The sequence below is a fragment of the Ovis aries genome, chromosome 23, assembly GCF_016772045.2.
Source record: "Ovis aries strain OAR_USU_Benz2616 breed Rambouillet chromosome 23, ARS-UI_Ramb_v3.0, whole genome shotgun sequence".
Classification (NCBI taxonomy): Eukaryota; Metazoa; Chordata; class Mammalia; order Artiodactyla; family Bovidae; genus Ovis; species Ovis aries.
The window spans coordinates 44,759,540-44,782,196 of NC_056076.1; the positions used below are offsets into that span (position 1 = coordinate 44,759,540).

General features: G+C 41.4%; 1 protein-coding gene and 1 non-coding gene across 5 annotated transcripts in view; both read left to right on the forward strand.

Moving 5' to 3' along the window:
- SETBP1 (SET binding protein 1) overlaps positions 1–22,657 on the forward strand; it is a 408,527-nt gene that overhangs the window by 43,799 nt on the left and 342,071 nt on the right. The window lies entirely within an intron of this gene.
- On the forward strand, positions 10,940–11,011 carry TRNAC-ACA (transfer RNA cysteine (anticodon ACA)). The gene has a single exon. It is a non-coding gene; the product is annotated as a tRNA-Cys (tRNA).

Consider the following 22,657-nt stretch of genomic DNA (forward strand, 5'->3'; position numbering starts at 1 on the left):
AGAAGGGTCCAAGGTGAAAGGCCCTAGCTAAATTGTTGTATGACAGCCATGTTCCCACTCTGGTTTCTGCTTTCACATTCTGGGGTCAACTGGGGAGATAAATCCCTTTACCATTGATCTTAGTGAGGAGGAGGGGGTGTGGAGGTGATGGCTATCAAAGGATCTTGGAAAGTTGAAAGCATTATTCAAGTGCAAGACTAGAACATGTTAACAGCTTTTTTTTCCCCTAACAGTCTAAGCATGCTTCAGTCTCACTTTTCAGATCCTAAATGAAGCATGTTTAGTTTGAGTTACTCAGTGTTTTACCTCTCAGGAAGTGTTAAATGTTGGGTTGGCCGTAAAATTGAGTAATGGAAAAACTAGAATGAACTTTTTGGCCAACCCAATATGTTTGACTCATATATTTGGTCAGGATATATATAGAAATGTATGTGTTTGTATATATTTTGATCTCCCAAAGAACAACAAGCCTTTACTTTTTTTTTTTTTCCCACTGTCAATGTCCTGTGTCATCCACTTCGGGGTAGAAATTATGATAAATGCTATCTGTTGAGGTCCCTGTCTTCCAGGACCTTACCATTATTTCGTTTTCATTTGAAAGCATTTAAGGATTTGTTGCTGAATGTCTTCTGTGTCTCACAAAGATGCATTTAGATGAGAAACTTGCTGTTCTAGAGGCAGCTTTTGCGCTGAATGGCAAGAATCACCTTTGAGTTCAGGAGAGTGGATAGCTGGCAGAGACTTTCTTTGTATGAGCTCTGTTAGTAGTTGACAACTCTATGATTTGAGGTATCTAGAATGTTCCCTCCAACCCTAATGAGAACAAGACTCATTAAGGCAACCCCTGTTATGTTGTCACCAAGGTCTCAAAACACCCTAAATGTGAAATCTTGACCACCTTCCTAGAATTAATTGAATTCTTATGGGTGAAACGGACCATGCTGGTATTCCCAATGGATGCTTAGTTGCCATTATCAGTGCTTTGTGAGTACCCTTTCCAGTGGTGTATAGTTCTGGGCTTAGGTGCTTTTTCCCTTTTTGGGTTAAAGTATTCCTCTTTGTAACCCTGCCTTTTAACACAGAAACTGTGCTAAAGAGTTGGTGACACTTCTCTAAGACCCTAAACTGAAACCCAGATCACTTATACCTGGTAAAAAAAAAAAGAGACTTGATTTGATGGGAGATCCTTAGAAGTGCTATTCATACAGTCCCTCATTTGTTATGTTGCCACTTATGAAGTCCATCTACAGAATGAATGAAGGCTATCTCAGGAAGAAACCAGAATCGTCTCTTCTCTCCTTCAAGACTCATTGCTTAGGAATATGCTGAGTCTGAGGGACTGGGTCATGCCCCTCTTCTCCTTGTGATCACGTTAGCACAGCTTGGCTACTTCTTCCAAACTCCAGGGTGGCGCTGTCTGATTTATTCCAGGTAGCAGGCCAGTCAGGGATTCGGGCGAAGTGAAGCCTTTGGGATGTCTAGTGGCTGTTCACTGTTAGAAACTTGTGGTTCTCAGAGCGGGTCGTCTCTCTGGATATCACCACATTTCTCTGTGCTAAATTTGTTTGCAGTCTATTAAAAATCACAGAAGGTATACGTGATTGAAAAGTGCACTGTTTTAAGTGCAAATAGTCAAGTTTAAGGTGCATCTGGGTACCTGCTGTTAATGTCCCCTAGTGGTCATTTATTTATTCCACTAACGATGAATGAGTTTAGATTCTGAGGCAGTCATTGCCCTCAATATTAAGAATATAAAATCAGAGACGTGTCATCTTTCTTCAAAAATCACACAAACTTTTATAAATCACAGCAATGTTTTTTTTGGTTGTGTCTCATGGTGATGTATCAAAACCAATACAATATTGTAAAGTAATTAACCTCCAATTAAAATAAGTTAATTTATATTAAACAAAATCGGACCCTCTTAAAAGTTTTTGCAGAGCAAAGGAACCCCTAGACAGAATGAAAAGACAACCTACTGAATAAAGGAAAATATTTGCAAATGATGTGACTGCTAAGGGGTTAATACCCAAAACATATAAGCAGTTCATACAGCTTGACTTCAAACTAGCAAACAAACCAGTTTAAAAAATGGGCAGAAGATCTGAATAGACATTTTTCCAAAGAAGACATACAGATGGCCAACAGGCACATGAAAAGATGCTCAACATCATCAGTCATCAGAGAAATGCAAATTAAAACCACAATGAGATATCACCTCACATTGGTTAGAATGGATATCATCAAAAAGAACACAAATAACAAACATTGGCAAGGACGTGGAGAAAAGGGAACCCTTATATATTGTTGATGGGAATGTAAATTGGTACAGCCGGTGTAGGGAACAGTGTGGAGATTTCTCAAAAAGCTAAAAATAGCCACCATATGACCCAGCAATTCTATTGCTGGATATATATCTGGGTAAAATTAAAACACTAATTTGAAAAGATATATGCACCCCAGCATTCATAGCAGTATTATTTACAGTTGCCAAGATATGGAAACAGTCTAAGAATTTATTAACAGATGAATGGTTAAAGAAGATGTGGTACACACACACACACACACACACACACACACACACTGGACTATTACTCAGCTGTAAAAAAGAATGAAATTTTGCCATTCATTTTTGCAACAATATGGAAGAACTTGGAGGGTATTATGCTAAGTGAAGTAAGTCAGACAGAGAAAGATAAGTATTTCATGATATCACTTACATGTGGAATCTAAAAAATACAAAAAATGAGTGACTATAAAAAAAAGAAACAGACTTACGGAAGGAAGGAAGAAGCTAATGGTTACCAGGAGGGAGAGGGAAGGAGAGAGGGGCAAGGATAGGGGTATGAGATTAAGAAATGCAAAACTATGCATAAAATAAACTACAGGGGTATATTGTACAACACAGAGAATATAGCCAATATTTTATAATAACTGTAACTGGACCCTAATCTTTAAAAATTGTGAATCACTCTGTTGTACATCTGAAACTTGTATAATATTGTATATCAACTATACCTCAATAAAAATGAAAAGAATCACACAAAATTGAGAGAGACAGGCAAATAAAGTGGAAATTATAAAAGAATATACTAAATGCAGTGAACAGAAAGCTTCAGGGATGGAAAGAAAGGTAACCCTTGGAGCAAAGTTTTGAGGGACAAGAGGAATCAGTTGGACTCAGGAGGAGAATGGACATCCCACAAAGAAGGAATGTCCTGGATACAGGCCTGTGTGGTAAAACACAGGTTTGCTTAGAGGAAATACAGGTAGTTCTGCTTGGGTTCATGACACAAAGAGTGTGTTGGGAGCAGTGATGAGGGCTGAGCAATGGAAAGAATGCAGATAGGAACTAAGTAATGCTTGCCTCATCCTTACTATATGCTGGATAGAGTTCTAAGCCCTTCACCTGTTTACTTCATGAAATCCCCATGAAAACCTGCTACTGCTAAGCCACTTCAGTTGTGTCCAACTCTGTGAGACCCCATAGACGGCAGCCCACCAGGCTCCCTTGTCCCTGGGATTCTCCAGGCAACAACACTGGAGTGGGTTGCCATTTCCTTCTCTAATGGATGAAAGTGAAAAGTGAAAGGGAAGTTGCTCAGTCATGTCTGACCCTTAGCATGGACTGCAGCCTACCAGGCTCCTCCATCCATGGGATTTTCTAGGCAAGAGTACTGGAGTGGGGTGCCACTGCCTTCTCCCCATGAAAACCTAGGAGATAGCTTAATTCTACTTTGTAAGTGAGAAAACTGAGGCATAGAAACATTGAGCACTTTGTCACAGAACTAAGAAGAGGAAGAGGTTAGAATTGAGCCCTTGTAGTCTGGCTCTAGAGCTCACTTTGAATCACTGTTCTTGGCTCTTGTGTACAAGGAGGTTGAACTTTATCCTGAAAATTCTGATTTATTTTAGACGCAGGAATGACCTGGACAGAATTACGTTCTGGAAAGGTCACATGGAGAGCTGTGTGGAGAGCAGATCATAGGGGAGAGAGGTTGGAGGCCTTTGACATAAATCTAGGTGAGAAGTGATAAAAACCTGAAACCCACTGGTGACAGGGACCGTCATCAGAGGTAAATAGATTCAAAAGGCATTAAGTGAGTAGAATCTGTGGGACTCCAGCTAATAGGATTTAGTTGTTGAATGAGGAGATGGAATTTATCTCCTAAGTAAATGGATATTACCATTCATAAAGAAGAACTGGTTAGGAGAAAGAATGGTAAGGTATTTGATTCCTGTTGAGTTTCCAGTTTCAAGGGAAATCATGGGTGTGGTTTAATTTGCCTAGAGTAACTTGTAGAGTCTGAGGGTTGTAGAAGGACTTTGGGGATTATAGGCACTTAAGAGATAAGGAGAAGAAAAAAATTTACAAAGAGTGATGGGACCAGGATAGAAGAAATCCAAAGAGCCGCAGGAGTGCTTGCTTTATGTAGCACAGGCTTTGGCAACATTGGTCACTGCGACTTTTGGGAGAGTGTTTCCATTGACGTTGTGGTATCAGAAGCCTATGAAGAAGGGATGCAGAAACTGTAATGTGCCCTGTCTTTCCAGAAACCTACCTATGAAGCGAACTTTAGCCGTGCATCCATATGAGTTAAGTTCTTGAAAACACATCAGGAAACATTTGCAGAAACCTGGAGTAGTGAGGGGGCTTCCCAGGTGGCACAGTGGTAAAGAATCTGCCTGCCAATGAAGGAGACTCAGGTTCGGTTCCTGGGTTGGGCAGATCCCCTGGAGGATGGCATGGCAACCCACTCCAGTATTCTTACCTGGAGAGTCCCCATGGACAGAGGAGCCTGGTGGGCTACAGTTCATGGGGTCGCAAAGAGTTGGACACCATTGAGTGACTGAGCACGCACACATGGAGTAGTGAGGCTGGAACATGACTTGCCCTTGGTATATGGGTAGTACTAAGTTTTAGTCCCTGGAGACATTGAATAGGACTAGTTCAGATATGGACCCGGTACTGTGGAATGTGAAGGGAAGCAATATATTAATATTCGGTGTGCAATCTGTGGGCAGTGTCGAGAAGAAGAATTGGGCCCTTTCTGTTGACCTATGCCAGCTGCAGGTATTGCCGTTTTTGGTGCCTCTCACTGATTTGCTGAGCGCACTTCTCAGATGCAATGGTTTCGCCAGGATTCAGAATGCTGTAGTGAATCAGAATGGCAGCAGGCCACCAAACAGTGACCATGTCCCTTCTTTTCATGCAAGCTTGGCTGTGGGAAGTGCTTTGGAGCTTTTTATTGGTCCAACCACTGAGTTGGTTGCTACTGGTTGTTGTATAAAATCCACTTTTTCATCACACGTCACAATCATAAAGAGAAATGGTCCACAGAGTAAGGAGACAGCGCTTCAAAATGACGATATTTTTGATATGTGATCAGCTCTTGGAGTACCGACTTGTTGAGATGTTTCACCTTTTCAGTTTGCTTCAAATGCTGAGCCACACCAGAATGGTTGACATTGAGTTCTTCGGCAGCTTCTCATGTAGTTGTCAGAGGATCAGCTTCCATGATTACTCTCAGTTGGTCATTGTCACCTTCCAATGGCCTGGCCACTGTACTCCTCATCTTTAAGGCTCTCGTCTCCTCTGCAAAACTTCTTGAAATACTACTGCACTGTATGTTCGTTAGCAGTTCCTAGGCCAAATGCGTTGTTGATGTTGTAAGTTGTCTCTACTGCTTTACAACCCATTTTGAACTCAAGTAAGAAAATCCCTCGAATTTGCTTTTTTGTCTAACATCATTTCCATAGTCAAAATGTACATATAAAATAAACAGCAAGTGATAACTCATTAGCAAAAACTTAAAGCAAGGACTTCACATTAAATGATGTATAACAGAACCACAGTAATTAAGAATGTATTCCAATATCAAATGGCAAATTTGAACAACGCAAAAACCGCAGTTACGTTTGCAGCAACCTAATAACGTAGGTTCTGCCCTCAATTTTTATTCCAGTTATAGGGAGAAGACAAACATGGGAAACTAAGAGAAAAGATAAGAGAGATGTCAATCAGTAGGTTGTTAGAGAAGGAGAGATTTTGCTGGAGTCCTTGAGGATGCAGAGGGTAAATTCACTTCCATCCTGAATGATGGAGCCAGGGAGAGTCTGGGGAGCATGGTGTGAGCTTTGACGTGGAAATGTGCAAAGGGCCTGGGGGAGGAAAGCAATGAGGAGCCCACCTCATGCCTCTCATACTCAGGGTTTTCTTTTCTCCAGTTGTCTCCTTTATCACATGCCTTTTCCAAATCTCCTTTTTCAGAAACTTTCTACATGCTCACAACCTGTGTTGCCTGGTCTCTGCATCCAAGAGACTCTTCTGTATCACTTCTGCCTACCAAGAGGAGGGCATTTGACATCTGCTACCTGTTTTGCCTCTATTCTTTTTTAGACTTTCAACTGATTCTTTTCTTTTCAGCATTGCCCAGTGGCCCAAGAGGGTCACCAAGGAGGTGGATGAGAAAGCTGTGGCTGTGGCTGGGGAAAAAAAGGCTCAGATGGTCCCACGTGTTCTGGATGCTTGGATCACGCTGGGAGCCCTTTTTGCTGGAGATAGAAGTTGTTCTCATAGTTTAATTGCTGTGTAACAAACCACCCTGAAACTTAGTGGGATTAAAACGATAGCCCTTTTATTTTATTGTGCTCTCCATGTTGTAGATGAGCATAGTAGGGATAGCTCATTTCTGCTCTTCAGTGGTCCGGAACTCATCTGGAGTGGCTGGGGCAGCATGCAGATGTGGGATTCTGTGACTGTCTCTAGCTGTTGGCTGGGTCTCTCTCTTCCCTGCGTTGTGTCTGCTGGGCACTTCTGGTGCCTGGCCTGGGATGCCTGGTGTAGCTGGGACCGTCTTCGAGCTGCTTTCTCCACACACAGCCCCTCAATATGGCTGACTTGAGTTTCCCCACAGCATGTCAGTCTCAGCATACCTGGATTTTTTCCCCCCAATATCCTTCTAGAAGAATTGGGTGGGAGCTTTGAGACGTCTTATATACTAGTCTCAGAATGAATAAATGTCACTTCTGCTACATTCTGTTGGCCAAGCAAGTCACTAAGGCCATCCTAGATTGTTAGGCTCTGTAAAAGTCCTGCTTTTTCTGCATGGCCACAGGAGAGAAAGGAACCGCTTGTTTAATTGATATGTTCCTGACAGAAAATAGGTCCTCCAAAAAGTTTTTGAGATTGTTACAGTTCTTGTGGGGAAGACCCTTATTCAGTGGCTTAAAGAACCCTGAATCAGGAGCCAAGAGACCTGGGTTCTGGCTCTGGCTTTATCTTCATCTGACCAACCTTAGAGGAACTTTGACCTATTAATTAATATCCTGACCATATTGGTTGTATATTTTACTCTACTCGACCAAGACCCTGGGTTGAATGGAGTTACACTGATTATAGGAAATAGAGAATCTCTCTCAAGCATGTACACAAATACACAAATTCTTATATTCTCTATAAACTGCAGAAAGAGTTGAAACTGACTATAATCAGGCGGACCTTGGTCAGATCCTGTTTCTGCCACTTATAAACACATGGTCTCCCAATCTCATTTTCCTCATCTGTCAAATGTGAGGATAAGACTGCGTACCTGGTCAGTGTGTCACCCATATAAAGTAAAATGTTCCATGTCTGTTTAGACTCATAGATTCTTATAGAATTATCATTGTCATTCCAATTTCTTGCCTTGATAAGAGTCAGAATTTCAATAATGTCTGGTTAGACTTCTTTTCCTCTTCCTTATGCCATGTCTGATCCTATTTTGACGTGTTTTCTTTATCACCAAATTCCATTGGCTGGAGTGTGTGTAGATATATGTATTTGTGAGTTATGCGTTCTTAGGTTTTGAGCTGGGACTGTCTAGACCTACTTGATGAATAATGTGGTGTGGGACTTTGCATACGTGCTGGACTCTGCATGGGTGATTTAGATTCAGAACTGACCTAAGAAACCTGATTACTACTCAAATAGATGATCACATAGCCTTTTTAAGAGAATAGACTTGGTTGAAATTCATATCTAAATATGGTCTTCTTGGAATTTACCTTACTGCTCCTTGAAGATGAGCAGGGCTCTGAGATTTTATTTTCTTTAGCATGCTGCACCTTGACTGCAGAGGTTGCCTGCTCTTAGGCCCTGCTGTCTTCTGCTTATATATAATCGTGGACTCCTCCCCACTCGAGCTTGGTGTGCTGAGCAGGCATCCAGTGAAGGAGGAAAACCCAAAGCCTGTGTCAGGACATATAAATAAGTAAAGATGTTTCCAACATGCACAGAGTGCTATTTCTCACCCCTGCACCTTCAACAGAAGCAACCATGTTGGATGTTGCATTTATTTAAACCCTTACTGCTAATGATAAGGGCTCTGTAAACATGTCCTGTTTAGCCCTTACTTTGTGTACTGTTGCCTTTCTGAGGTCTTTAATTCAATGAAATAAATTACTTAAAAAAAAAAAAAAAGAGCTGTGCAGCCTCTTAGAACAGTAAACAAGAACAGTTCAGGTCTTTTCAGGAACCTGAAGCCAAAGGATGGCTTGTTGTTTTGGTCTCCAGGAAGAGCTGGTACAGAAGGAGGTATTGACCTCGCTGCTTTGGCTGGCACCCACCAGGTCCCTTCCTGGCGCTCACATTCCCTAAACATGTAACTTAACACCTGTCCTTCTGCCAGCAAACAGAGCTCACAGTGATGGCTGAGCCCCTCCTGTGCCGGGCCTCCCAGCTGCTCAGGACCCTTTCTCCTATGATTTCAAACCCTGACAAACCAGAATCAGAGAATACACATTCCCCCCACCCCAGGATTCTGATTTTGGGACAAGAAAAAATTCAATCAAAAAACAACTCTCAGGGGGCGGTCCTGGGATCAGTGCATCCCTCTGTTTCTATTTCCAGAACTAGATGAGGAAAAAATGTATAAGGATCATTGAGCCCTTTAAGAGTACCCAGCAGCTTCCATCTCTGTCAGAGGTGGTCATGATCTGAATGGTATCTTCTCTTACTGTTTCAATGCCCTCCCATGTGACCTACAACTACACCCCTGCTATTTCCATCTGACATAGCCAAGCTGAATCTCTGGTAAGTAAATAATTAATTTGGAAGTTGGGGATGGCAGTGGAAAAGTCAGCTGTGATGGGCTCAAATGACAAGGCCCAAAAGTGATAGCTGCTCTGGCTTCTGAGAGGACCTGTCGGCTCTATTAGCCCCGTACAACCCTGTCTTCAGGCCTGTCTCTCCACATTATAGTCAAGGGACTGAACTCTTCATCCTTGAATCACATCATTGTCCCCAATGCTTGTACACACTGGGCCAACTGGTGTTTTCATTCCTAAGTCCACCAAGCCTGTGCACGTCTGCGTGACTCATGACAGAGAGGAGTCTCAGTTCCAATATCTCTGTGGGTTTGGGGAGGGGTCAAGCTGTGAATAAACCATTACGTGGCTGATTCTACATCCTTCTCTTTTACCACAAAAACCTCAATTTCCCTTTTTGTGGAAAACAAAACCCTCTTTCAGTGCCCTGTCAAGGGGACTGTGGCCTTTGAATTACAAGCTATCCTCAGGAAATTCTGAAGATGAATTGGCTTTTGGATGGAGTGGTTGGGACAGCCTCTGCCCACTGTCCACTGGAGAGTAAGGAGTCTTCACTTCCATCCTCTCTGACCTCCCTGCCAACTTCACGTGTAGATGAGGAAATTGATCAGCTTGTGAATGATTTGTGAATCCACAGACTTGTGGCTGAGAAGCCCTGAGGGCATGTACTGTAAATCAGCTGGATTGGAGTTGCCTCGCTCCCACCGCAGTTCAGGGCTTCCATGGAGCTGGGGGAAGGAGTGAGTGAGGATGGGACTGCAAATCCCAGATCTCAGCAAATGGGTTCAAGAACAAGGGCTAGAAGGACTTGAACTAGAACTAGAAGTTCTCCAGAGGACTTTCCAGAACACAGGGTGAGATAATTTTTAGAAGGGGATAAAAGAGCAAGATCAGACACAGACAGTATAAAATTTTGTATACCATAAATGTGATAAAAGGGTAAGATGTGATGCTTATTGCTAGAGGGAGTTTCTGCACCCTTTCATATATCTGGATTTGTCATTTGTGAACTATTAATTAACTCCCTACTCTGTGCCAGTTTTAGCTTCTTCCCTGGGCCTTCCCAAAGACTGAGTGTACATCCTGCTAGCTGTCTGCTCTTTGAGCTCTCTTGTGTACATTGGTAGTGTATGGACTGACTTTGTTGTTTATTTGCTAAGTCATGTCTGACTCTTTTGAGACCCCATGGGCTGTAGCCTGCCAGGCTCCTTTGTCCTTGAGATTTCCCAGGCAAGAATACTGGAGTGGGTTGTCATTTCCTTCTCCAGGGGATCTTTCCGACCTAGGGATCGAACCCATGTCTCTTGCATTGGTAGGTGGATTCTTTACCCTGAGCCACCTGGTAAAACCATGGATTGACTTAGGCCCTTGTAAATGCCATTGCTTTTACAAGACATAAAGGGACAGTGATATAACTTAGTATGATGTTCAAAAAGGCTTCCACATTCACCCAAACTGTTATTTAAAGACTGTCTCTCACTATTTTCTGAGTGGTTTGCTCATTCCCTGGCTATTTCCCATTTCCATTCTTCTGTTCACGTTACTGTGACCTTAAATGCCTTCCTCTCCCTTCCTCATTGGGCCAATAGTCACCTTTGCATGAAAAGTCCCCTCCTTCCTGATTCCTCAGCACAGCTTCCTTTCCTGAACTCCGAGCACACGTTCGCCAGTGTCAGTTGTTCAGTGGCAAAATGTGTTCCCATTGTCACATTTCTTCTTTTGAGATATTTAAATTGTTTACTTTTTATGTTGCTTTCTCCCTTTTAGATTAAGAAATCTCTTTTGGGGTCAAAGGATTTAATTTATTGGTATTCCCTGCAGCACTTTGCATAGCACCTTATACTTAGTAACTTCCCTGGTGGCTCAGATGGTAAAGCGTCTGCCTACAGTGCAGGAGACCCGGGTTCGATCCCTGGGTTGGGAAGATCCCCTGGAGAAGGAAATGGCAATCCACTCCAGGACTATTGCCTGGAAAATCCCATGGATGGAGGAGCCTGGTGGGCTGCAGTCCATAGGGTCGCAAAGAGTCAGACACGACTGAGCGACTTCAATTCAATATACATAGTAAGTTATTCAGTGAGTACTAATTTACTATATGAATAACTTCTGGACAGTATAAAATTACGTTATATTCCATTCCTCCATGTAAGGAATTTTGCTCTACAACAAGCAAGTGGAGATGAGGTTACCTGCACATCCATGTAGAAATCCATGTAGAGATATTTATTAATTAAACATTGTGGAGTTAAAAAATCAAAGCTAAATTTTTCAATATTTGCTGGATAATAGCATCCAGAGAAAGGGGATTTGATATGGGGCAAAGAATTTAGTTGAAATGTGCTTAAAGGTGACCTGTGGAAGCCTGAGATTGTGAGTTCAAGTCAAGACAGATTGTAGGTTGAGTATGAACAGTGGTCTGTGATAATGGGGAGCTGAATTCAACAGTGCCCCTTCCCAAGCATTCTGTAGCTTCCTTTGAAGGAGAATGCTCTCCCTTTGTGGAAAATGAAGAGTATAATTAATTGGAAGAAAAAATGTTGAAATTCAGGAACTTGACTCAATATTGACAACACTTGGGCACATAGATGTTTAACAAGAACAAAGAATGATTTCAATAACTACTCAGAAGGTGACGGGTCAGGCTGCAAGAAACCAAGAAGGACAGAATAGACTTCAGATGAAATCATCAATGCCAACCAAAGCGCAGGTGTGAGACCAGACCTGCATGTTGGAAACTGGTTTCAAGCAGTCATTTCAGTCTATTGGGTAAGGTGGCATGACCGTCTTTTATATGAGTTCAGGTGGATGGTTTCCTAGCATCAGGAGGATAGATTTGTGCTTTGAAGTGTTTCCCCCCACCCCACCGCATATTTAATAGCACCAAACTCTACTAAGCCTTGAGCCAGTGGGCTGGAATAATAATAATACTTGTTTTAGTCACACAATTTGGGGTTTGATAAATATAAATTTTATTTGTGTACATTTATGATTCAGCCTATTTCTGAACTATGATCTCTGAAATATGAAATTATGGACCACTCTGTAAAAGGGATCCGTTGAATTTGAATGGGGCACTGGTGCATAGCAAGCATGTAGTGAAAAGGTTTGGTTAGGAAATGTGAGCCTTGTATTCTAGTTCCTCTTCTTCCATTTATTAGCAGTTCAGCCTAAGGCAAGTCATGTAATTTCCTAGGCTCAGTTGTTTTTTCCTTACAACTAAGGTTGTATTAACTGCCTGAGGTTAGAGGTCTGAACCTCTATTAAATCTGTTAAATTTCCTTTGTATATCTAAATTCTTTGATTCCATTATTTAATGAGACTAATCTTGCTTGCCAAATAAATGTTAACTGAATACATACATCTTAACAAATAAAAGCTCAACTGAACTGACATTGCAGAAACCAATGCCAAATGTTCAAAAGACTAAAGATTAAGAAGGGAGACACCTCTGAGATAGAGGTGCCTACAACAGGTTCTCCTGGGCACAAAGTAGGTCAAATACCAGAGTGGCCGTGTTTTCTTGGGTTGAGAATGAGAAAGATCAGGGATGTCTTTAGATAAGATTTTGGATAAAACCCTTAAGTTAGCATGGTCTTTTCTTTCTCATTTAAGTCTCACCAATACATCATGACTTCCCACAAGTTTCACAAAGGACAGAATAGTATGAGGTATTCCATACCTGCTGCTCCTGGGTTCAAGAAGACTCCAGAAAGAAGTTCTCTTTGGCTTCTCATGGGGCTGTTTCCCATCAAGTATCTGGGCTGGGAGCAGCCTGAAGAATGTATAGTGCCATCCTCAGATACTGTGGTTTGAAGGAAAGACCATATTCCTTCAGTGCTTTTTAGTAGCTGCCAGCTGGTGCTGCCTTGAATGAAGAGAGAACAATTTCACCTTCAAATGCAGATCACTCTACTGGTCTTTTGGGATGGCCAAGGAAAGAAATACTATATTCATTAAGAATATTAGTATCAACTCTTTCCTGAACATAAATTGTCTCTCTGTTAGCCTAGGCCCTATCAAGTATGAAGAAGAACCCCCCAGACATGGTCCTCAACAGCACAAAATGATATTGCTATTGAGAGACAAGGTTTATAGCTCTTAGTGAAAGTGAAAGTCACTCAGTCGTGTCCGACTCTTTGTGACTCCATGGACTGTACAATCCATGGGATTCTCCAGGCCAGAATGCTGGAATGAGTAGCCGTTCACTTCTCCAGGGGATCTTATCAACCCAGGGATTGAACCCAGGTTTCCCACATGGCAGGCAGATTCTTTACCTGCTGAGCCACCAGGGAAGCCCTTATAGCTCTTAGGGTGACATTATTCTAAGTTGGGAGGATACTGTCATCTTGTCTAAGAAACCTTCCCTGATGACATCAACCCACTGTGCTCTTTCACTTTTTTTGTTCCACACAGTCAGTATCATATTGTTGTTATTGTTCAGTCTCTAAGCTGTGTCTGACTCTTCGCAACCCCCTCAACTGCAGCATGCCAGGCTTCTCTGTCCTTCACTATCTCCCGGAGTTTGCTCAAACTCATGCCCATTGATTCAGTGATGCCATCCAACCATCTCATCTGCTGTTGCCCCCTTCTCCTCCTGCTCTCAATATTTCTCAGCATCAGGGTCTTTTCCAGTGAATCTGCTCCTCATACCAGGTGGTCAAAGTATTGAAGCTTCAGCTTCAGCAGCAGTCCTTCCAATGAATATTCAGGGTTGATTTCCTTTACGATTGACTGCTTTGAACTCTTTGCTGTTCAATGGAGTTTCAAGTCTTCTCCAGCACCACAGTCCACCACCAAGTCCAGTTCTTCGGCAGTCAGCATGCCTTATGGTCCAACTTTCACATCCACACATGACTACTGGGAAAACCATAGATTTGACTATATGGACCTTTGCTGGCAAAGTGATGTCTCTGCTTTTTAATATGCTGTGTAAGTTTGTGATAGCTTTTCTTCCAAGAAGCAAGCATCTTTTTTTAAAATTTCGTGGCTGCAGTCACCATCCACAGTGATTTTGGAGCCCATGAAAATGAAATCTGTCACTATTTCCACTTTTTCCCCATCTATTAGCCATGAAGTCTTAGTTTTTTGAATGTTGAGTTTTAAGCCATCTTTTTCATTCTCCTTTTTCACCTTCATCAAGAGGCTCTTTATTCTGCCATTAGTGTGGTATCATCTGCATGTCTAAAGTTATTGAAATTTCTCCCCGCAATCTTGATTCCAACTTGTGTTTCATACAGGCTAGCATGTCTTATGATGTACTCTGCATATAAGTTAAATAAGCAGGGTGACAATATACAGCCTTGATGTTCTTTCCCAATTTTGAACCAATCCATTGTTCCATATCTGATTCTAATTGTTGCTTTTTGACCTGCATACGGATTTCTCAGGACACAGGTCTGGTATTCCCATCACTTTAAGAATTTTCCAGAAATCATTGTGATCCACACAATCAAAGGCTTTAACATAGTTGATGAAGCAGAAGTTTCTTTGGAATTTCCTTGCTTTTTCTATGATCCAACAGGTGTTGGCAATTCGATCTTTGGCTCCTCTGTCTTTTCTAAATCCATCTTATACATCTGGAAGTTCTTAGTTTATGTGTTGTTGAAGTCTAGCTTGAAGGATTTGGAGCATTACCTTGTTAACATGTGAAATGAGTGCAATAGTGTGGTACTTTGAACATTCTTTGTCATTGCCTCTCTTTGGAATTGGAATAAAAACTGACCTTTTCCAGTGCTGTAGCTGCTGCTGAGTTTTCCAAATTTGCTGGCATATTGAATGCAGCACTTTAACAGCATCATCTTTTAGGATTAGAAATAGCTCAGCTGGAATTCCATCACCTCCACTAGCTTTGTTCTTAGTAATGCTTCCTAAGGCCCACTTGACTTCACACTCCAGGATGTCTGGCTCTAGGTGAGTGACCACACCATTGTGGTTATCTGGGTCATTAAGACCTTTGATGTACAGTTCTTCTGTGTATTCTCGCCACCTCTTCTTTATCTCTTCTGATTCTGGTAGGTCCTTGCCGTTTCTGTCCTTTATGTGCCCGTCTTTGCATGGCATGTCCCCATGGTGCCTCTAATTTTCTTCAAGAGATCTCCAGGCTTCTGCATTCTGTTGTTTTCCTCTATTTCTTTGCATTGTTCACTTAAGGCTTTCTTACTTTCCTTGCTATTCTCTGGAACTCTGCATTCAGTTGGGTATATCTTTCCTTGTCTCTTTTGCTTTTCTTTTCTCTTCTTTTCTCAGCTATTTGTAAGGCCTCCTCAGACATTGAGTTTTCCTTCTTGTACTTCTTTTTCTTGGGGATGGTTTTACTCACCACCTCTTGTACAGTGGTACAGACCTCCATCCATAGTTCTTTAGGCACTCTGTGTACCAGATCTAATCTCTTGAAATGATTTGTCACCTACATTTTATAATCATAAGGGATTTGATTTAGGTCATACCTGAATGTCTGAGTGGTTTTACCTACTTTCTTAAATTTGAGCCTGAATTTTGCAATAAGGAGCTGATGATCTGAGCCACAGTTAGCTCCAGGTCTTGTTTTTGCTCACTATGTAGAGCTTCTCCATCTTCTGCTGCAAATGATATAATCAATCTGATTTTGGTATTGACCATCTGGTGATGTCCATGTGTAGAGTCGTCTCTTGTGTTGTTGGAAGAGGGTGTTTGCTGTGACCATTGCGTTCTCTTGACAAAATTCTGTTAGCCTTTGCCCTGCCTCATTTTGTACTCCAAAGCCAAATTTGCTTGTTACTCCAGGTATCTCTTGACTTCCTACTTTTGCATTCCAATCCCCTGTAATTAAAAGAATATCTTTTTTTTTTTGGTGTTAGTTCTCGGAGGCCTTGTAGTTCTTCACAGAATTGTTCAACTATCTTCTTTGGCATTAGTGGTTGGAACATAGACTTAGATTACTGTGATGTTGAATGGTTTGCCTTGGAAATGAATGGAGATTATTGTTTAGTTTTTGAGAATGCACTCAAGAACTGCATTTCAGACTCTTTTTTTGACTATGAGGGCTACTCCATTCCTTCCAAGAGATTCTTGCCTGCAATAGTAGGTATGATAGTCATCTGAATTAAATTCGCTCATTCCTGTCCATTTTAATTTACTGATTCCTAAAATGTCAGTGTTCATTCTTGCCATCTCCTGTTTGGCCACATTCAATTTACCTTGATTCATGGACCTAACATTCCAGGTTCCTATGCAATATTGTTTTTTATAGCATTGGACTTTGCTTTCACCACCAGACACATCCACACATGGTCATCATTTCTGCTTTGGCTCAGCCTCTTCATTCTTTCTGGAGGTATTTCTCTGTTCTTTCCCAGTAGCATATTGGACACCTACCAACCTGGGCTGCTTATCTTTCAGTGTCATATCTGTTTGCCTTTTCATGCTGTTCATGGGGTTCTCGTGACAAGAATACTGAAGCGGTTTGCCATCCCCTTCTCTGCTGCTGCTGCTGCTGCTGCTAAGTCGCATCATTTGTGTCCGACTTTGTGCGACCCCATAGACAGAAGTCCACCAGGTTCCTCTGTCCCTGGGATTCTCCAGGCAAGAACACTGGAGTGGGTTGCCATTGCCTTCTCCAATGCATGAAAGTGAAAAGTGAAAGTGAAGTCGCTCAGTTGTGTCCGACTCTTAGCGACCCCATGGACTGTAGCCTACCAGGCTCCTTCATCCATGGGATTTCCCAGGCAAGAGTGCTGGAGTGGGGTGCCATTGCTAGTGGACCACAATTTGTCAAGCCTCAACTGGCAGAGATATGTCCTTCAGCCACTCCATGCAGATGGATGACATGCCCAGCACCCTGGTTGTCCCACTGCTGATTCTCGTTGAGTGTGTAAACCTTCACCAGCTGTTGGATGTTGGTCAGTATGCCACTTGTGGACCAAGGCAGAGGCCCTGCATCATACTGTTGGTAATACAGATTTTGTCATATCTCACTCTTTCCATTTTTCATTCTGTTCAAATCAGCATATATTTCAATTACCTGTAATGTCGCATATACATTTTTTCACTATAGTAACTCTAGAAATTTATCAAAGCAAAAGGCTTTGAGTCATATTGCTCTCATAACCTGCTGTGCTTTTGGAACAAGATGCTGACCCACAATTGCTGACCAGGAATTTGTTGATTGATTTACTGCCACCATGATTCTCTTTCTCATAGAGTTTGCATGATTTGCAGTTATTTGAAGGGATGACATTGCTGGAAAAGATAGGACTAGCATGACTGAGAGTTTTTTTAGTATCTGGAACTGTCTTGTAAAGCCTTCTGTGACCTCCATTGTGCCCTAGGCAAACTTGGCCAGTCTGTTCTCTGTATTCTCTCTCTTCCCCCTACACACTTGGTTGCCCTCCTCCTCCAGTTATTTGTCTACTTAATTATATCACCAGTGTTGATAACGGGGCCTGGCACATAGTTGACACTTAATGCCTGCGTGCATGCTCCATTGTGTCTGACTCTGCGACCCCATATACTGCAGCTGCCAGACTCCTCTGTCCATAGTATTTTCTAGGCAAAAATAGTGAAGTGGACTGCCATTTAATAAACCTTTGTAAATGAATGCATGTTAAAGAATTAATTAGTGAATATTGAGCTTTTGGAGCTCAGATGGTAGTTCAGGTTGAGAAGGAGGGGCAAATTTGGTTGCAAGTCTGGCAGGTTCCTTGGTGAGTAATGGTTAGCAGACCTGACTTGCTGGAATCCTTTGTTGAGTTTATCTGGGTCAGACCTTCTTGGATGGTCCTCTTTTGTGATCCAGCAGAAACTACAGGACCCAGCCTTCTTGGCTTATTGCCTAGCAAACAATATGTTAGTCTCTACAACATGTTAGTGGATTGATTGCTGAGGTGAATATGCCCACTTGGACACAAATGGTTATTTGGTTACCTGCTGTAGGAGTGGAAACACTGGCAGTCTGGTTTCTCCATGATATGTAGACTCATATAGGCTGTCTACACACACACACACACACACACACACACACACACACAGAGACACCATATACCACTAATAATTTGCTTGAGAGTACATTGTGCTTACTTGTTAAAGGCCACAAGATGTAGTATAAAATCCATTGCGTTCAAAATTAGAAGACACAGATTCTACTTCCAAGTCTGGTCTTCCTGAGTGTGTCACCTTAGCAAAGTCGCTTCTCTGTTTCCAGCTTCTGTCTGTAGGATAAATGCATACACTGCATGATCTCAGAGTTAAAGCTGGGAATTTCCAAGGATAGAATGGGTTGCTACTGAAATCAGTGAGGTTCCAGTTGCTGGTGGTGTTTTGTAGTAGGAATTCTGTGCCTTAGAAGTGTGGTATTGTTAGATGACCATCATCAGGGCCTTTCCAATCTGAGACTCTGCTGTTATAACTTTCAGCTGGTTTGAATTGCATTGGCATGGATGTCAGGAGAGGGAGAGGGATTACACTTTTTGCAGCGTACCACTCACAAGTGAATTAATTACCTGCCACGGCTGTTTTGATAGTGACAATGTCGTCTCCATTGTGTGTCGCTTTTCGAATTCTTTTTTCAGGCTTGTTAATTGTTGGGCATCTGTATATCCAGAAGCACACACAGCTCCACAAGCTCTTATGCCCATGCCCTTTCTCTTTACTCCTTTGACAGCCTGGCTCACGGAGCCCCTTAGGACTTGCCATTTAAACTGGGGCCACGGAGCCCTGCACCGTGTCCTTCTGCAGGAGGCTCAGTTACCACTCCAGCGCCACTCGATAATTCAGTTGCCCTTGTGTGGAGAGTGATGTTCACTTTGTAGTCATATGTGTCTTGTGTTGATCTCTTTTCATTAACTCAGCAATCCTGTCCTCGCATCTGTGCTGCCAGAGACCTTTATTAACATTAAAATACTTCTGAAGCATCATAATCCTAAGAGCAAAATTATGACATTGATTATATTTATTTGATTTTGTCTTCCTGAACGCATAGGAGAACGAAGTTACATAGTAAGAATATTTGTGTTTGCAAGAACATACATAGGTTCATGCGCACACATACAAACACATACCTACACATGGACACAGAGTCACAACTTCTGTTTAATTTCCTATTGCTGCTGTAACGAATTACCACGAATTTAGTGGCACAAGACAAAACAAATTTATTACCTTAGAGTTCTGGAGATCAGAAGTCCGAAACAGGACTCCCTGGGCTAAAATCAAGTGTTGGCAGAGTTACAGTCCTTCCGAATGCTTTAGAGGAGAACGTTTTCTTCCCCAGATTCTAAAAGCAGTCTGCATTCCTTGGCTAACTGCTCCATTCTTCTGTCTTCAAAACCAGTAATATCCGTTGGGGTTCTCCTCATACCCCTCTTCCTCTGAGAGTACTTTCCTCTTTTACTTTTAAGGAGCTTTCTGAGAGTTTATTGGGCCTACCTGGTTAATCCAGGGTGCTTTCCCTATTTTAACATCAGCTGATTGATTAGTAGCCTTAATTATATCTACAATGTTAATTGCCCATTGCCATGTAACATAATGTACAGGTTCTGGAGATTAGGATGTGGGGCATCTTTGGGGAGGGGCATTCTTTATTCTGCCTGTGCTCAGTTGCTCAGCCGTGTCTGACTCTTTAAAACCCCATGGACTGTTGCCCATCAGGCTCCTCTGTCCATGGAATTCTCCAGGCAAGAATACTGGAGTGGGTTGCCAGTCCCTTCTCCAGGGGGTCCTCCTGACCCAGGGATCAAACCCAGGTCTCCGGCACTGCAGGCAGATTCTTTGCCATCTGAGCCACAAGGAAAGCCCGTTATTCTGCCTGCCATACCTTATTGTAGTAGTGGTAATAACTTGGGTTAACAAAACATCAACAGTCTTACCTTGCCTTCACCTCCTGTCTGTGACTACACCCCTAAGCACAGTCCTTTACACTTGAAAATGAAAATAGTTGTGTTTTGTTTAATCAGATTTGGTATAATTTGTGGAACTGTTGGAGTCATAACATTTTAAAGATCTGTTTTAATAATAAGATATTTGTATATATGTAAAAAAGTCTAAATATTTTCATTCATCAGAGGTTCTGCAAAATCTCTTTTTCATTGTCAGTGATATCTGAGTTTGGATTCAGGTCCTTCACATTTAAAGTATTCTGAAAAAGGTAATTTGCCTTTGTTATTTAATCAAATGGATAAAGATACAGAAGAGGTTGGCAGTGTGTTCATTAAACTTACAAAATCATATATTAGGTCATAGTCCAGTAAGTGTGCACTGTATCTTGGCTGGTGTCTGAAGCCCGGGTTGGAATAATTCTAGTTGCTGAGCAATGACTTGACACTCCTGGAGTTGCAGGCGCACATGTAGGGAGTGGGGAGTTGCCCTGCGACCTTCTGTGATGATCAGAAGAATAGAGTCTAAGAAATAGACTTTGGTCAGAAAAATAGTTCGGTACTGTCACAGAAACTGAAATATAGATCAATGGAAAAAGATAGAAAGCCCAGGGATAAACCCACACACCTATGGACTCCTTATTGTTGACAGAAGTTGAGAATATTCAGTGGAGAAAAAGACAGCCTCTTCAATAAGTGGTGCTGGGGAAACTGGACTGCTCCATGTAAACTAATTGGAATACTTCCTAACACCATTCACAAAAATAGACTGGAAATGGCTTAAAGACTTGAATGTAAGGCCAGAAACTATAAAACTCTTAGAGGGAAACGTAGACAGAACACTGACATAAAGATCCTCTTTGACCCACTTCCTAGAGTAACGGAAATAAAATAAAACATAAACAAGTGGGGCCTAATTAAGCTTAAAAGCTTTTGCACTGTAACCAAGGTGAAAAGACAGCCAGGTCAGAATGGGAGAAAGTAGTTTCAAATGAAGCAATTGACAAAAGATTAATTTCCAAAATATACAATCAGCTCATACAGCTCAATATCAGAAAAAACAAAAAAACTCATTCAAAAAATGGGCAGAAGACCAAACACACTTTTCTCCAAAGAATACTTACAGATAGCCAGGAAATATATGAAAAAGTGCTCAACATCACTCAGTGTTAGAGAAATGCAAATCAAAACTACAATGAGCTATCAGCTCACACCAGTCAGAATGGTCATCTTCAAAAAATCTACAAACAGTAAATGCTGGAGTGAATGTGGAGAAGAGAGAACCCTCTTGCACTGTTCTTGGGAATGTAAATTGATTCAGCCACTATGGATAACAATATGAAGATTCCTTAAAACCTAGGAATAAAACTACCATATGTCCCAACAATCCCCCCATGAGAAAGCTGTAATTCAAAAAGATGCTTTGTACCCCTCTGTTCATTGCAGTACTGTATACAATAGCCAAGACATGGAAGCAACCTATATGTCCATCAACAGACGAATGGATAAAGCTGTTGTGGTACATATATACAATGGAATATTACTCAGCCACGAAGAGGAACCAGTTTGAGTCAGTTGAACTGAGGTGATGAACCTAGAGGCTGTTATACAGAGTGAAGTAAATTAGAAAGAGAAAAACAAACATCATATATTAACACATATATATGGAATCTAGAAAAATGGTACTGATGAACCTATTTGCAGGGCAGGAATTGACACACTGATGTGGGGAAAGGATTTGTGGACACAACAATGGAAGGAGAGAATGGGATGAATTTTGAGAGTATCATTGAAATATACACATTTCCATGTGTAAAATAGCTGGTAGAAAGTTACTGTATAACACGGGGGATTCAGCACAGTGCTCTGTGAAGACCTACAGGGGTTGGATTGGGGAGAGAAGGGAGGTTTAAGATGGAGGGCACATGTGTATACTTATGACCGATTCATGTTGTTGTACAGCTGAAACCAACATAACATTGTAAAGCAGTTATCCTCCAATTAAAAATAAATTTAAAAAATGATACAATGATGATACTTATTCGCAAAACAGAAGGAGACTCAAACATAGAAAACAAACTTACGGTTACCAAAGGTGATAGTGGGGAGGGGTTGGGGAGAGATAAATTAGGAGTTTGGCATTAACATTACTATATATAAAATAGATAAATGTCAAGGACCTACTGTATAGCACAGGGAACTGTATTCAGTATCTTGTAATAATCTATAATAGAATAGAATCTGAAAAAGAATATATATACACACACATATATATATATATGACTGAATCACTTTCTTATACACTTGAAACTAACACAAGATTGTAAATAAACTATACCTCAATAAAAGTGGTTAAAAATAAAAATTAAAAAAATGAAAATGAATCTTTGGATCACCCCCTCCACACACAGAAAAAGAAAGGTAATACATTTCACCTTTACACTAAGGGTCACATTATACATTTTATATACTGTGGTCATCACAGCAGGAAAGGAAACAGCAAGAAAGCGGATATCAGTATAGTTGAGGACTGCCACTGTTTTAACTGTCATCAATTACTTCATCTCCTCATGTTTGGAATAGAAGTGGTTCCTGCTCTGTTTATCTCAAGAATTAATATAGAGACCACATATAGTGTGAATGTACTTTGAAAGTGTCAAGTATTGAATTTCCAATACTTCAAAAGAAAGTGGAACAGAAAGGGAGAGGGAGAATTGATATGA